This window comes from Carassius auratus, unplaced genomic scaffold, assembly GCF_003368295.1.
Source record: "Carassius auratus strain Wakin unplaced genomic scaffold, ASM336829v1 scaf_tig00017136, whole genome shotgun sequence".
Taxonomy (NCBI): domain Eukaryota; kingdom Metazoa; phylum Chordata; class Actinopteri; order Cypriniformes; family Cyprinidae; genus Carassius; species Carassius auratus.
This window is the reverse complement of record NW_020524745.1, coordinates 50,443-64,818: the sequence shown is the minus strand read 5'-3', so window position 1 is coordinate 64,818 and position 14,376 is coordinate 50,443. Positions and strand designations below refer to the sequence as shown.

At 36.6% G+C, this 14,376-nt stretch overlaps 3 non-coding genes and 4 pseudogenes across 3 annotated transcripts; all 7 read left to right on the top strand.

Annotated features, from left to right (window-relative positions):
- The first annotated feature begins 1,646 nt into the window (after positions 1 to 1,646).
- Positions 1,647 to 1,765, top strand: LOC113075514 (5S ribosomal RNA). Its single transcript, XR_003280962.1, has one exon. It is a non-coding gene; the product is annotated as a 5S ribosomal RNA (ribosomal RNA).
- Positions 1,766 to 2,135: 370 nt separating this feature from the next.
- LOC113075531 (uncharacterized) lies at positions 2,136 to 2,253 on the top strand (annotated as a pseudogene).
- Positions 2,254 to 2,613: 360 nt separating this feature from the next.
- Positions 2,614 to 2,732, top strand: LOC113075502 (5S ribosomal RNA). Its single transcript, XR_003280950.1, has one exon. It is a non-coding gene; the product is annotated as a 5S ribosomal RNA (ribosomal RNA).
- Positions 2,733 to 3,101: 369 nt separating this feature from the next.
- Positions 3,102 to 3,219, top strand: LOC113075530 (uncharacterized; annotated as a pseudogene).
- A 496-nt stretch (positions 3,220 to 3,715) lies between these two features.
- Positions 3,716 to 3,834, top strand: LOC113075521 (5S ribosomal RNA). Its single transcript, XR_003280968.1, has one exon. It is a non-coding gene; the product is annotated as a 5S ribosomal RNA (ribosomal RNA).
- Positions 3,835 to 4,335: 501 nt separating this feature from the next.
- LOC113075534 (uncharacterized) lies at positions 4,336 to 4,454 on the top strand (annotated as a pseudogene).
- Positions 4,455 to 10,725: 6,271 nt separating this feature from the next.
- Positions 10,726 to 10,844, top strand: LOC113075528 (uncharacterized; annotated as a pseudogene).
- The last annotated feature ends 3,532 nt before the right edge of the window (positions 10,845 to 14,376 follow it).

Sequence of the window (14,376 nt, the reverse complement as noted above, 5' to 3'; positions counted from 1 at the left end):
CCCCCCCCAGCCAGTGAAACCAGACTGAAATTCCTAAGGGGGAAGGGCTTTAAACCTTTGTCTTCACAGAAAAGTCCTTTGCCAGAGAATGGCAAAGAAACCCTTTTTATACATTATATATGGACCAGAATGAACTCAAAAAAGACTCATGAATGAATCATTCTATTGCTTGACTCCATATTCATTTACGTGTAACCCACACATTTGACTATCATGTATAATCACTTATTGTGTATGTCTTTTGATAACTATAGGATACATAGTCATGTCTAGTATTGAAATAATTGCATTTTCTTGCTTGATATTGTCCTTGCAATCATTTATTTGTAAAATATATCATAATCATGTTATAGGAATCATGTCCAAAATTAGACCCTGTGAGGCAAGAACCACATGCTTGGTAAGATAAACAAATGATTTATGATACCCACCCCAAGAACATATCTGATTGGTCAAGGCAACATTTGAGGGGTGGCCAACAGGAAGTTTTAAATACTTTGGACACGATGTAATTTGTGCTTTTAGTCTGTTTTTAGTCATGCCTTGCTTTTAGTCTGCTTTTAGTTCTAGTCTAGCTGCTGCTATTAGCCATGTCGGCTTTTAGTTCTAGCATTGCTCGTGCTATCAGTCATGCCTGCTCTTAGCTTTTAGCTTGTAGCTTTGCTACCTAGCTTTAGCTTGTAGCATCTAGCCATGCGGTAGTCATCATTGTTCTTTGAGCGCGGTTCCAGCGTGCCTGCCTGCTGCTACTATGAGAAGGAACACAACCTAGTCTCGTCAAACTTTATTTCTTTTCTTTTCCGTTTGAGAGTTTCGTGTTCTGAGTTAAGTTTTGTAACGTCCATTCAACTTCAACCAGCGAACACGACTCTGCACTTTCAGCCAACGCCCAACAACCACGGGCTTCCCAAGACGTCACTTCAGAGACTGAACTTCCAGCCAATCAACGACCTCGGGATAGCCCTTTCACCGAGGCTCCTTCTTCACAGGAGATGCAAGTAACTTTACCTCCAGACTGTGACCTTTACTGGTGTATCTAATATAATTTTAACCTCATTGAGGAACTCAATGCGAGCGCTAATTACGTGATTGATGGTTGTTCATGTTTATGCAATTTAACGTATTGCTGTTAACTTGGGATTCCATATTTCCATTCTCTTAAACTCATCTTTCCCTAACTTTCGACCTTCCTGCAACTTGTGTGAATGTGTGTGTGCGTGCGTTTATGTGTTAGATTAGTTTATGTGTCTTAGAATTATCTAATAAAGCCTTATTCATATTGAAAAGAGAAGTATCTTGTGTTTTGTGCTTACAAGTTAATGTCTTAAACTGCCGATCTTGTTACTGTGCTAATTGATAGTGTTTTCACTATAGTTTGGATATTAGTATCCAGCGCAGATTTGATGTTAAACGGCTCGTTCACTGAACCGCAGGCGCGTCTCCGTGAACAGCCGTGAAACAGTGATTCTGTTCAAATTCCCTTTAAAATCTTAAATGATTCCCTTTGAGCTAAATTGACCTGTTTCCCTTACACTGCCTAGGAATACCAGGTGCTTTAAGCTTTTGGGATTTCTTTCCTACTTATGTAATCTACTGGCGATTAGATTGGCTGGTCTTTAAATAGCCCTCTCTTTGCAGCAGTCTTCGCTTACGGCAATATCAACCTGGCTATGCCCGATCTCGTCTGATCTCGGAAGCTAAGCAGGTTTGGGCCTGGTTAGTACTTGGATGGGAGACCGCCTTGGAATAACAGGTGCTGTAAGCTTTTAGGACATTTTTCACTTAGTATATAATAATTTTGCCAAAAAATATAGTCAATACCCGACCTCTGAATATTAGCAGGTTCGGGCATGGTTTACTTCATGGATGGGAGACTGCCTGGGAATACCAGGTGCTTTAATCTTTTGGAAAATTTCACGAATTATATAATAATCTTTCATTTAAAAAAAAAAAAAAAGAAGAGCCAATGCCCGATCTCTGAATCTTAGCAGGTTAAGGTCTGGTTAGTACTTTGATGAGAGACTGCCTAGGAATACCAGGTGCTTTAAGCTTTTGGGTTTTCTTTCCTACTTATATAATGTACTGGCGATTAGATTGGCTGGTCTTTAAATAGCCCTCTCTTTGCAGCAGTCTTCGCTTACGGCTATACCAACATGGCTATGCCCGATCTCGTCTGATCTCGTAAGCTAAGCAGGTTTGGCCTGGTTAGTACTTGGATGGGAGACCGCCTGGGAATACCAGGTGCTGTAAGCTTTTTGGACGTTTTTCACTTAGTATATAATAATTTTGCCAAAAAATAGAGTCAATGCCCGATCTCTGAATATTAGCAGGTTTGGGCCTGGTTAGTACATGGATGGGAGACTGCCTGGGAATACCAGGTGCTTTAATCTTTTTGGAAAATTTCACGAATTATAATAATAATCTTGCATAAAAAAAAAGAGTCAATGCCCGATCTCTGAATCTTAGCAGGTTTAGGTCTGGTTAGTACTTTGATGAGAGACTGCCTAGGAATACCAGGTGCTTTAAGCTTTTGGGATTTCTTTCCTACTTATGTAATCTACTGGCGATTAGATTGGCTGATCTTTAAATAGCCCTCTTTTTGCAGCAGTCTTCGCTTACAGCAATATCAACCTGGCTATGCCCGATCTCGTCTGATCTCGGAAGCTAAGCAGGTTTGGGCCTGGTTAGTACTTGGATGGGAGACCGCCTGGGAATACCAGGTGCTGTAAGCTTTTTGGACATTTTTCACTTAGTATATAATAATTTTGCCAAAAAATATAGTCAATGCCCGACCTCTGAATATTAGCAGGTTCGGGCATGGTTTACTTCATGGATGGGAGACTGCCTGGGAATACCAGGTGCTTTAATCTTTTGGAAAATTTCACGAATTATATAATAATCTTTCATTTAAAAAAAAAAAAAAGAAGAGTCAATGCCCGATCTCTGAATCTTAGCAGGTTAAGGTCTGGTTAGTACTTTGATGAGAGACTGCCTAGGAATACCAGGTGCTTTAAGCTTTTGGGTTTTCTTTCCTACTTATATAATGTACTGGCGATTAGATTGGCTGGTCTTTAAATAGCCCTCTCTTTGCAGCAGTCTTCGCTTACGGCTATACCAACATGGCTATGCCCGATCTCGTCTGATCTCGTAAGCTAAGCAGGTTTGGCCTGGTTAGTACTTGGATGGGAGACCGCCTGGGAATACCAGGTGCTGTAAGCTTTTTGGACATTTTTCACTTAGTATATAATAATTTTGCCAAAAAATAGAGTCAATGCCCGATCTCTGAATATTAGCAGGTTTGGGCCTGGTTAGTACATGGATGGGAGACTGCCTGGGAATACCAGGTGCTTTAATCTTTTTGGAAAATTTCACGAATTATAATAATAATCTTGCATAAAAAAAAGAGTCAATACCCGATCTCTGAATCTTAGCAGGTTTAGGTCTGGTTAGTACTTGGATGGGAGACAGCCTGGGAATACCAGGTGCTGTAAGCTTTTTGGAAATTTTTCACTTAGTATATAATAATTTTCCCAAATAATAGAGTCAATGCCCGATCTCTGAATCTTAGCAGGTTTAGGTCTGGTTAGTACTTTGATGAGAGACTGCCTAGGAATACCAGGTGCTTTAAGCTTTTGGGTTTTCTTTCCTACTTATATAATGTACTGGCGATTAGATTGGCTGCTCTTTAAATAGCCCTCTCTTTGCAGCAGTCTTTGCTTACGGCAATACCAACCTGGCTATGCCTGATCTCGTCTGATCTCGGAAGCTAAGCAGGTTTGGGCATTGTTAGTACTTGGATGGGAGACCGCCTGGGAATACCAGGTGCTGTAAGCTTTTTGGACATTTTTCACTTAGTATATAATGATTTTGCCAAAAAATAGAGTCAATGCCCGATCTCTGAATATTAGCAGGTTTGGGCCTGGTTAGTACATGGATGGGAGACTGCCTGGGAATAGCAGGTGCTTTAATCTTTTTGGAAAATTTCACGAATTATATAATAATCTTTCATTAAAAAAAAAAAAAGAGTCAATGCCCGATCTCTGAATCTTAGCAGGTTTAGGTCTGGTTAGTACTTGGATGGGAGACCGCCTGGGAATACCAGGTGCTGTAAGCTTTTTGGACATTTTTCACTTAGTATATAATAATTTTGCCAAATAATAGAGTCAATGCCCGATCTCTGAATCTTAGCAGGTTTAGGTCTGGTTAGTACTTTGATGAGAGACTGCCTAGGAATACCAGGTGCTTTAAGCTTTTGGGTTTTCTTTCCTACTTATATAATGTACTGGCGATTAGATTGGCTGGTCTTTAAATAGTCCTCTCTTTGCAGCAGTCTTCGCTTACGGGCCTGACCAACCTGGCTATGCCCGATTTCGTCTGATCTCGGAAGCTAAGCAGGTTTGGCCTCGTTAGTACTTGGATGGGAGACCGCCTGGGAATACCAGGTGCTGTAAGCTTTTTGGACATTTTTCACTTAGTATATAATAATTTTGCCAAATAATAGAGTCAATGCCCGATCTCTGAATATTAGCAGGTTTGGGCCTGGTTAGTACATGGATGGGAGACTGCCTGGGAATACCAGGCGCTTTAATCTTTTGGAAAATTTCACGAATTATATAATAATCTTCCATAAAAAAACAAAATAAAAAACGAAAGAGTCAATGCCCGATCTCTGAATCTTAGCAGGTTTAGGTCTGGTTAGTACTTTGATGAGAGACTGCCTAGGAATACCAGGTGCTTTAAGCTTTTGGGTTTTCTTTCCTACTTATATAATCTACTGGCGATTCGATTGGCTGCTCTTTAAATAGCCCTCTCTTTGCAGCAGTCTTCGCTTACGGCCATACCAACCTGGGGGCGATAGAGTGCTCACAGGAAGTGACGTGGCAGTAGAGGGTGAGGAAGGCTCACCTAAGCTTGTTTGTATTTAATCTTTTTGTGTTTGTTTTAGGAGTTTTTGTTTTGTTTTGTTTTTTATTTTTTGTTTAGTTTTATCCTCCCAACAGCGTATGCTGTTTGGGGGGAAAGTAAGTCTAATAGGTTGTTTATGTTAAAAATGGATGAATCTTTGGTGACGGACAAAGCAATGGAAGGAGGGACACAAAGGCAAAAAGAACCTGGACTGGAAAATCAACGACGAGAAGGAAACGGAATGGATAAAGATGAAAGAAGAGGTGCTGCAAAAAGAGTTTATATGAAGGAAGCAACAGTGATTGTGGAATTATTGCATGTTCAGGACGCAAAGGCAGAAGACATTATTAAAGCGATCGCAGGGAGAATCGGTGTGGCAAAAATTCTGGCTGTGAGACCAAGGCTAACTAAGGAATATGAAATTACCTTAGAGAATGAGGAGGATGCAGATGAATTAACCAATGGACTGACGGTTAAGGGAATAAACTGTGAGGTGAAAAGGCTGCAAAACAGGGACTATGTTGTCTCATTTATGCACCTGCCTGCCTATGTTAATGATGAGGACATCCTAAAGAAGCTAGAGGGATGGGGGGTAACCCCAGTCTCTAACATCAGGAGGAGGACATACCCAGGCACCAGCATCGAAGATGGGACAAGGTATATTAAAGTGCGGTTCCCCAAAGAGGTGGCCTCCCTGCCCTACAGCACCAAGATGGAGACAGCAGAAGGTCCACAGTTTTTTCGGGTGGTGCACAGTAACCAAGTGAAGACCTGTAGACTGTGCATGAGCCCAGACCACATGGTAAAGGACTGCCCAGAATTTACATGTTACAAGTGCCTGGAAAGGGGCCACTTCGCAAGAGACTGCGAGCGGTGAGTTGCCCGGACTGCAGGAGAGTTTTGAATAAGTGTGAGTGCTGGATGGAAAACAACCAAAATCAAGAGGAGCAGGAGGGAAAGCAGGTGTATGAGAGAGATGGAGGCAAGGAGATGGAGGAAGAGGAGGAAGGAACGCAGGACGGTGGGAATAAAGAGAACAGTAATGGACAAGGAGAGGACGACAACGAACAAAGGATGCAGACTCAAATGGAAGGAGGAAAATTGGCACCAGTGCAAGAAACTGAAAGGGTACTGGACAGTGCATTGGACAAAATGGAGAAAAACTATCAAGAAGACAAAGAGAGTGAGGAAAGTAATGAGGATGTAGACACTGAAGTAAAAGGCCTCAAAAGAAGAAGATTGCCCAAGGTAAGACCGAACCTGGATAAGGCTAGGAAAAAAGTGACACAAGAGAACCCTCTAGTAAATGTAAATAGATATGAAGTGTTGAAAGTCGCTGAGAGCGCGGACTGAGAAAATGGGTTTTATGCTTGTTTTATTATATTTTATGGTTTTAAGTGTTGTTGTTTTTAATGCTAGGGGACTGTTGAATGAAATGAAATTTGAAAAACTAAAAGAACTGTGTAAAAATGAGGATATTATTTTATTGCAAGAAACAAACTGGAGAAGGGGTGTAATGGATGTTTTTAAGAAGAGATGGGATGGAGAAATCTTTTTTAATAACGGAGAAGGACAAATGGGAAGAGGGGTAGCTATATTAATAAGAAAAAACAAGGAAATAGAAGGGGAACTTATCTATGATGATAAAAAAGGGAAATGTATAGGGGTAAAAATTAAATATGGAAATGAAGAATTTAATTTAATCAACCTACATGCGCCAAATGAAGAAAAAGAAAAGACTATGTTTTTTACTGTTTTAAGAGACTTGATAGAAGGATGGGGAAAAATAATAATTGCGGGTGATTTTAATACGGTTTTTAGTAAGAGAGATATGGCTGATGGAATGGTTTTTAAGTCAGATACAGGGAGAAAATAATTAAGAGGTTTGATGGAGGGAAAAAATATGATAGATGTATGGAGAGAGAGGCATGAAAAGAAAAGAGAATTTTCTAGAAAACAGCTAGTCTGTAATTTTTTATGTCAAACAAGAATAGATCACTTTTTATGTACAAGAAACCTAACCTATTTTATAGAGGATGTAACTTATAAGGAAACTTCTTTGAGTGATCATAAAATGGTTTTAATGAGAATGAATTTTAAAGATGAAATTAAGGGACCTGGAGTTTGGATTTTAAACACAGAACTTTTAAAAAATAAAAGTTACAAACAAGGGATTGAAAATATAATAGAAGAAGAAAAAGAAAATGGAATGTATTGGGAAGACAAGATATTGTGGTGGGAGAATGTAAAATATGAAATAAAAAATATTCAATTAAGTATAGCAGGTTGATCCAGAAAGTGAAAAGGGCTAAAGAAAAAGAGATAAGAGATAAATTAAAGGAAGAATTAAATAAGGAGGAGGTAAATGTGCAAAATGTTATAGTAATGGAGGAGGAATTGAAGAAATTTGAGGAAAGTAAATGTAATGGAGCAATGCTAAGAAGTAGAGCAAAATATACAGTAGAAGGAGAAAAATGCACCAGGTTCTTCTTTAACCTAGAAAGGGGGAAAGCAAAATCGGAAATGATAAAAGAATTGAAAAATAAAAACGGTGAGGTAATTAAGGAAACAAAAGGAATTTTGGAAGTAGTAAGAAGCTATTATGAAGAATTATTTAAAACTAAAGATACAGATGGAAAAATGAGAAATGTATCATTACAACAAATAACAAAAAGAGTGGAGGTGGCAGACAAAATGGAATGCGATAGAGAAATAAAGCTAGATGAAATAACACAAGCAATAAATAATTTGAAAAACAAGAAAAGTCCTGGTATAGATGGGATAGGTAATGAGTTTTATAAAGTTTTTAAGGATAAAATAAGTTTGATTCTACAAGAAGTATATGAGGAGGTTTTTAAAAAAAGAGGCTTTCAATCAAAAAATGAGTATGGGTTTGATGAAAATAATATATAAAAGAAAGGGTGATAAGACACTTTTAAAGAATTTTAGACCAATAACCATGTTAAATACTGACTTGAAGATTTTAGCAAAGGTTTTAGCAAACAGATTGAAAAATGTTTTACCGAGTATAATAGAGACAAATCAGGCATATGGAGTAATTGGAAGAGACATAGCTGATATAACAAACAGTATAAGAGATGGGATAAGTTATGTCAGTGGAGAAGGCAAAAATGGTTATTTTATTAGTTTAGACTTTGAAAAAGCTTTCGATAGAGTAGAGCATGGATTTTTATTTTCGATTTTAGAGCAGTTTGGTTTTGGGGAGAATTTTATAAAGTGGTTAAAAATTTTATACAAAGATGCATTAACAAAAGTAAAGTGTTTTTTAACAGAGCCTTTTATTTTAACTAGATCTATAAGACAAGGATGCCCGTTATCAGCGCAATTATATTCTTTAGTGGCAGAGCCTTTAGGACTGATAGTTAAAAACTGTAAAGAAATAAAAGGAATTGAAATAAATAGAGGAAAGGAGCTAAATAAGATCTACCAGTATGCTGATGACACTACAATAATAGTGGAAAATTTGCAGAGTGTTAAAAATGTAATGGATAAAATCAATTTGTATTGTCAAGGGTCAGGAGCAAAGATAAATGAAGAGAAAACTGAATACATGAGATTTGGGAGGGTACCGGTTTTAACGGGGTGTTGGAGTTTCACAGAAGTGCAGGCATTTAAGGTTTTAGGTGTGCTTTTAGGAAAAAATGAAAAGAATGTACAGGATAATATGTGGGGGGAAATAGTGGATGGGATGGAAAGAAGGTTGGTCTTTTGGAGAAACAGGTTTTTAAATTTAAAAGGAAAGATTTTAATAGTAAATGTTTTAATGTTATCAAAAATGTGGTACGTTTTACATGTAGCATCAATCCCGCTGTGGGTGAGACAAAGAATAAAAAAATCAATTTTAGAGTTTTTATGGGGAAAAAAACCCCGAGAATTGCTTACAACACTTTGATTGGGCCGGTAGAGGAGGGAGGGATGGGACTAGTAGATCTGGAACAAAAAATGAAGAGTATGAGGGTAAAAGTGGTCAAGAAATATTTAGATGATGAAAATAAAGAAGAATGGAAGGGAACTATGGAGTTTTATTTGAATAAGTGTGGAAATTTACAAATCGGAGACAATATTTTATGGATGAAACTGAAGAACTGGATGATACAAGGAATACCAGAATTTTACAAGGAAGTTTTAAGCGCTTGGGGGTCTTTTTTAGCAAAGGTGGATTTTAAACCTGTTGGAAGGGGAATCATTTTAAATCAACCTTTATTTTTAAACAAAAAGATTGGGACACAAGGAAAAGAACTTTATTTTAAGAAGTGGGTAGATGTGGGCATTTTAAAAGTAAGGAACATTTTATATGAATTCAAAGAAGGTTTTTTACCCATACAAGTAATTATAGATGCAATGGAAGAAGCAAAAGAAGAGTACAATGTGGATGTGTTAAGAAAACAATATGAAGAGGTTAAAAGTAAAATTCCAGAGGACTGGTTGGAAATGATTCAAGATGGTGGGAGCGGGGAGAATAAAATGGAAGTATTTTTAAAATTGAATGACAAAGAGGTGTGTTTGAAATCATGTAATGTGAAAATGTTTTATCAGTATTTTAATTTGTCTGTTTTTAAAAATCCAAAAGTCAATGATTTTTGGTTAAGACATTTAGATGGAATTCAAGAGAAGGATGTATGGAAAAATATAAGATGGGATTTTTTAGATACTGACCTGGAAGTTTTGGACTATTTTATTAGACACAATGTTATTTTTACTGGAATGAGATTGTGCAAAATAGGTATGGAGCCAGATGCTGTATGTAAGGTCTGTTTTAAAGAGGATGAGGGGATCTTGCACCTGTTTCTATATTGTGAAAAACTGAAAGAATTTTTTGACAAAACAAAAGAACTTGTGAAAGATTTAAGAGGGAATGAAGATGTTTTCAACTGGAATACAATCTTAATGTTTGGTTTGAATGAAAATATTACAAACAAAAAAGTGATTAATCTATTGATGGTTTTAGTAAAAAATGCAATATGGAAAAGGAGGAACGTGGCAAAAAATAGAAATTATGTAGCAGATGTATGGATGGTGTTTAAAGGACTGGTGGAAAATTATGGGCAAACCTTGTTTACATTTTTTGAATCGGAGAAAAAAATGGATACGTTTCATAAGATGTTTCCCACTGATGTTCTGTACACATTTAAAAAATACAAAATAACGTTGCCTAAGCAAGAGGACTTTTAACAATTGGTTTTATTTGGAATGTAAATTTCTGTTTTTAGGAGAGGCGTAATATATTATATGTGTTTTTATTTTGAAGAAAATATAATGTTTCAATGTGAAAACTGTAAGAAGAATTATATATGATAGAATTGTTTCAATAAAAAAAAAAAAAAAAAAAAAAAAAAAAAAAAAGCTATGCCCGATCTCGTGTGATCTCGGAAGCTAAGCAGGTTTGGGCCTGGTTAGTACTTGGATGGGAGACCGCCTGGGAATACCAGGTGCTGTAAGCTTTTTGGACATTTTTCACTTAGTATATAATAATTTTGCCAAATAATAGAGTCAATGCCCGATCTCTGAATCTTAGCAGGTTTAGGTCTGGTTAGTACTTGGATGGGAGACCGCCTGGGAATACCAGGTGCTGTAAGCTTTTTGGAAATTTTTCACTTAGTATATAATAATTTTGCCAAATAATAGAGTCAATGCCCGATCTCTGAATCTTAGCAAGTTTAGGTCTGGTTAGTACTTTGATGAGAGACTGCCTAGGAATACCAGGTGCTTTAAGCTTTTGGGTTTTCTTTCCTACTTATATAATGTACTGGTGATTACATTGGTTGGTCTTTAAATAGCCCTCTCTTTGCAGCAGTCTTGGCTTACGGTCATACCAACCTGGCTATGCCCCATCTCGTCTGATCTCGGAAGCTAAGCAGGTTTGGGCCTGGTTGGTACTTGGATGGGAGACCGCCTCGGAATAACAGGTGCTGTAAGCTTTTTGGAAATTTTTCACTTAGTATATAATAATTTTGCCAAAAGATAGAGTCAATGCCCGATCTCTTAATCTTAGCAGGTTTAGGACTGGTTAGTACTTTGATGAGAGACTGCCTAGGAATACCAGGTGCTTTAATCTTTTGGGTTTTCTTTCCTACTTATATAATGTACTGGTGATTAGATTGGCTGGTCTTTAAATAGTCCTCTCTTTGCAGCAGTCTTCGCTTACGGCCATACCAACCTGAGGGCGCTATTGAGTCAGACAGGAAGTACTGGGCTGTAGTTGGAGAGGAAGGCTCTCCCTTATTTGTTTATATTTTTTGTTTTGCTAAAGTTTTTGATTTGAAAGTATAATTTTGTTTGTTTGTTTTGCTTTAACCACCTTCGAGCAGCTTAATGCTGTCTGGAGGGTGTTTTTGTTTTTGATTTAATTCATCTCTTGGATTAAAGGACGGATCTTATGGAAAACGACATAGAAATGGCTGGTGAAATACAAACGGATATTGACAAAGGACTGGACAAACGACGAAGTGTGGACAAAGGAATCAATGGAGAACATAACAGAAGAAATGAAAGAGGAAGAAAATATTCAAAAGAAGCAACCGTGATAATTGATTTAGAGGGAGTACAAGATGGAAAAGCTGAGGATATCATCAAGATGGTGACAGAGAAAATTGGAGGAGGACATATCTTGGCGGTAAGGCCCAGGCTGGGCAGAGAATATGAAATCACTTTAAGAAATGAGGACATGTGTGACATTCTACTGGACGGAATAACTATTAAAGGAAAGGATTGTGTAATTAGAAAACTACAGACAAGGGAATATGTTGTATCGTTTATGCATCTACCGGCTTATCTTGAAGACAAAGACATTTTTAATAAATTGGATAATTGGGGCGTACATCCAACATCACAAATTAAAAGAAGGCTATATCCAGGCACTGAAGTGGAAGATGGAACGAGATTTGTGCGTGTTAAGTTTCCAGATCAGGTGGTTTCATTACCATATAGCACAAAGTTTGAGACAGCGGAGGGAATACAGTTTTTCCGGATAATACATGACAGACAGGTGAAGACTTGTCGTATGTGTTTGAATCCGGGACATATCTTAAGAGACTGTCCAGACTTCAAATGTCACCTATGTGAGGAGCAAGGCCATTTTGCACGGGACTGTAATGCAGTGAGATGCCCAGATTGCCACAAAGTTCTTGTGAAATGTGAATGTTGGATGGTAAATGAGGAGAGACCAAACAAAGAGACTGACTCCGAGGTAGAGTGCAGACAAATTCATAAAGAAGTGGAAGAAGAGGAGAAAAATTATGGTGGTGAGCAGGCAGAAGTTGAAAGGGAAGAGGAGACAAATGGAACACAGAGAGAAAAAGAAGAACAAATGATGGAAGAAGAAAGGACACTAGAGGAGACTTCATTAAAGGGCAGAGAACTGGAGCATAAAAAAGAACAAGAGGAGAGTGAACAAGAGGAAGATGAAAAAGAGACTGAGAAACAAAAGTCTGAAGGATATAAAAGAGATAGAGAATTCACTCGTATGCAAAGAAGAAGTCTACTGAAGGTAAAACCAAATATTGACTGTGCTAGAAAGAGAAAAGAAAAAATGAAAGAAAAAGCTACATTTAGAGGGAAATGTGAGGTTTTAAGAAGTATAGTGGAGGAAGAGGAAGAAAAATGAAATGATGAATATTTTTAAATATTTATTATCCTTAATGGTCTTAAGAATTGTATCTTGGAATGCAAAAGGTTTGTTGAATGTGGTGGAATTTGAAAAAATGAAAGAAATGTGTAAAGAGGAAAATATAATTGTATTACAAGAAACAAATTGGAAAGATGAATTAATGGAAGATTTTAAAAAAAGATGGAATGGGGAAATAATATATAATAATGGGGATGGAAGAAAAGGAAGGGGAGTAGCAATTTTAATTGATAAGTATATGAAGGATAAATGGAATGTGGTATTTGATGATAGAAATGGAAAATGTTTAGCAGTAGAAATAAGTAGTGAGGATGAAACTTTTGTTTTATGCAACTTACATGCACCAACAGAAGAAAAGGAATACAGTTTTTAGCAAAATGGATATGGCAGAAGGAATGTTTTATAGAACAGATACTGCAAGAAAAGAGCTGAATGTTTTAATGGAAGAAAATGACTTAATTGATATATGGAGGGATAGGAATGAAAAAAAGAAGAGAATATTCAAGAAGACAATTAGACAATTAATTTTTAGAGCAATATATTGAAAAGGTGTACTATAAGGAAACAACATTAAGTGATCATAGTTTTGTGTTTATTTTGATGGATTTTAATAAAATGGAGAGGGGGCCAGGAGTTTGGATTTTAAATGCAGAGATTTTAAAAAATGAATCTTATAGAATGGAAATAGAAAAAATTATAGACAAAGAAAAGGAAAGTAGTTTGTTTGTAGAAAACAAAAGGATATGGTGGGATAATGTAAAATATGAAATAAAGAAATCTACAATAAAATATTGTAAATTTCTACAACGAGTTAAGAAACAAAAAGAAAGGAATATCAGAAAAGAATTAAATGAAGAATTAAGTAAAGAGGACGTTGATGTGCAGAAGGTTGTTTTGTTAGAAGAGGATTTAAGTAAAATAGAGGAGGAAAAGTATAGAGGTGCAATGATAAGAAGTAAGGCAAAATATACTGTGGAGGGAGAAAAATGCACAAAATTCTTTTTTAATCTGGAAAGAAGTAGGAAAAAGGCAGAAACGATAAAAGAAATAAAATGCAAAGATGGAAGGAAAGTAAAAGAAACAAAAGAAATATTAAAGGAGGTAAAAGATTTTCATGAAGAATTGTTTAAGACACAAGGAATAGATGATGGGGAAAAAGACTGTATATTGGAGACGATAACAGCTACAGTTAATAATCAAGACAAAGATGAGTGTGATGCGGAGATAAAAATAGAAGAGATAGAAGAAGCTATTAATCAATTAAAGGTGAATAAAAGTCCAGGTATGGATGGAATAACAAATGAGTTTTATAAAGCTTTTAAGTATAAATTATTGAAAATACTAAAACAAGTGTATGATGAGATTTTTAAAAAGGGAGAGATTAATCAAGCAATGAAAATGGGTCTAGTGAAAATAATATTCAAGAGAAAAGGGGAAAGGGAGGATTTAAAAAACTATAGAACAATCACTATGCTAAATGTAGATTTTAAAATTTTAGCAAAAATTTTAGCAAACAGACTGAAAAGAGTGTTACCTAAGATAATTTTATCAAATCAAGCATATGGAGTTCAGGGGAGAGATATATCAGATAAGCATGGATTTTGAAAAAGCGTTTGATAGGGTGGAGCATGAGTTTTTATTTGCGAGTTTAAAACGTTTTGGTTTTGGGGGTAATTTTAGAAATTGGATTAAGATCTTGTATAAGGATGCAATGAGTTTTATTAAATGTAATGGTTTTTTAACGGATGCTTTTAAGATAACTAGATCCATAAGGCAGGGCTGTCCATTGTCAGCACAGTTGTATTCCTTGGTCGCAGAGTCTCTAG